Source organism: Sturnira hondurensis, unplaced genomic scaffold (assembly GCF_014824575.4).
Source record: "Sturnira hondurensis isolate 20B ecotype Veracruz unplaced genomic scaffold, ASM1482457v3 Scaffold0019835, whole genome shotgun sequence".
NCBI lineage: Eukaryota > Metazoa > Chordata > Mammalia > Chiroptera > Phyllostomidae > Sturnira > Sturnira hondurensis.
Window position 1 is genome coordinate 717853 of NW_028092466.1, and position 1752 is coordinate 719604.

Below are 1752 nucleotides of genomic sequence, written 5' to 3' on the forward strand. Positions count from 1 at the left end.
TTGTAAATATATGTGTGTGAACCTATGAGAATGAAAGACAATACATGTATAATGTGGAGTTGATGTGCTCTCCACCCCCCCACACACATGCCTACATACAACCACTTCACATGGAGCCAACACAACCAAAGAAATGTTACCCACCATGTACATGGGAGGGTAAGACAGGGAACAAATACAAATGTTACCACATGGTCTAGCATATTTTCTCAATAATCTTCCTTTATTCCAACACAATCTCTTCTCCCTTGACCAATTAATGGCTAAAACACTGCATTTATTCTTGTATGCTTTTGTACAACTTCTCCAACATATGGCAGGGCTGGAAAGTTAATTTCCTGGGAAAGAAATACACAGCCTGGCCCTGGCATTTTATATAGTACCTAGGAGAGCTGAAATAAGTTCATTGATCAAAACTCCGTGTACAGTTGTCTTTCCAAACTTGGTATGTTTTGCAAAACCTTCACTTAAATGCAAAGGATGAATGTACCTCCTGAATTCTCAGAAAGCAACCATATCCCTCTGTGTGGAGGCCCTGCTGATTTCAGCCAGCCTCCTCCTCAAGTGCACATGTGATGAAAAGTGTGGCCTACACAGCACTGGCTGGTTCAGGCAGATTCTCCTCTGAAACCCACCTCATCAAAGACAAGGCTGGAAATTGCTGGGAACATTTTCAGCGCCCTCAAATCCCATCAACAGGAGCTGTTAGCCTGCATGTCTTCAAACATGCTGGCACCAAAAGGTACTTTTGAGAGCAGAAAAATGTTCTACAATTGAAGACTAGTCAAACCAATACTAGTTCCCTACTAGTACCAGATAACGCAAGAAGAAAAGGAGAAACTTAAGTCAGTCTGAAAACACATTTCTTGTCTCTTTAGGATCCTAACAAGGTTAAAGAGCTCCACAAGCTGACAAGCCCAGGGCTACATATTCTCAAGATGGCTGACAAGGTGTTCTCCTGGTAAGTTAGCATGTCCAAGGATAAAGCAGCACCCTTCCCCCCAAACAGGTCCTTCAGGGCTGAAATAAGCAGCCATTTATGCAGCATTCAGTCCAACCCCATGGCCTTGAAATCCTAGACAGACTTGCATGAAGTGGTGCTCTGAGGGATTTTTGTAAATTATTTCATACGTGGCAGCTGGGGCTGGCATCTCCTCCAATGCTGGATACACCTGGAGCTGGGCACCTGTGCTCTGCACACATGGTCTGCTCAGACCTCACAGCCAACTGCTGCTTCCACGTGGCAATAATAATTCTCTTGTTCTTTATTTTAGTCAGTTATGTGAAAAGAAAAGAAACAGAAAAGAAGGGACATTTAAAGGATCTAAAACATGAAGAAACACCTTAAGAGATACTAACAATACCTGGCATGGATGGGTTGTACCAAACACAATGCCAAGTGCATCATAGAAACTTCCTCATTTATTTCTCACCTTTCCCCCAACTCCCTGTGATGTAAGGCACGAGGAAAGTATTTTACTGATAAAGAAATGGGGACCATTAAATAATAAAGACATGTAATAATTTGCCTTCTGTCACACAGCTAAAATGTAATGTGTCACAGACAGAAAGAGACAGCCCTTCCCAAAAAGTATCCTAAAGCTGTCACCTTTTAAAATACTGCAGCTAAGGACATTCCTCTTTATTTCTTAATAGGAGTTGCCAAAGCACATCAATCCCCCATGAGATTGTAACCTCCACCAAGACACTTACTGTGTCTGTTCATGCTGCTAACACTACCTTCCCACACCA

General features: G+C 42.4%; 1 pseudogene; it reads right to left on the reverse strand.

The window, feature by feature from the left end:
- Positions 1 to 784: 784 nt before the first annotated feature.
- On the reverse strand, positions 785 to 1159 carry LOC118974648 (ribonuclease P protein subunit p14-like; annotated as a pseudogene).
- Positions 1160 to 1752: the final 593 nt, after the last annotated feature.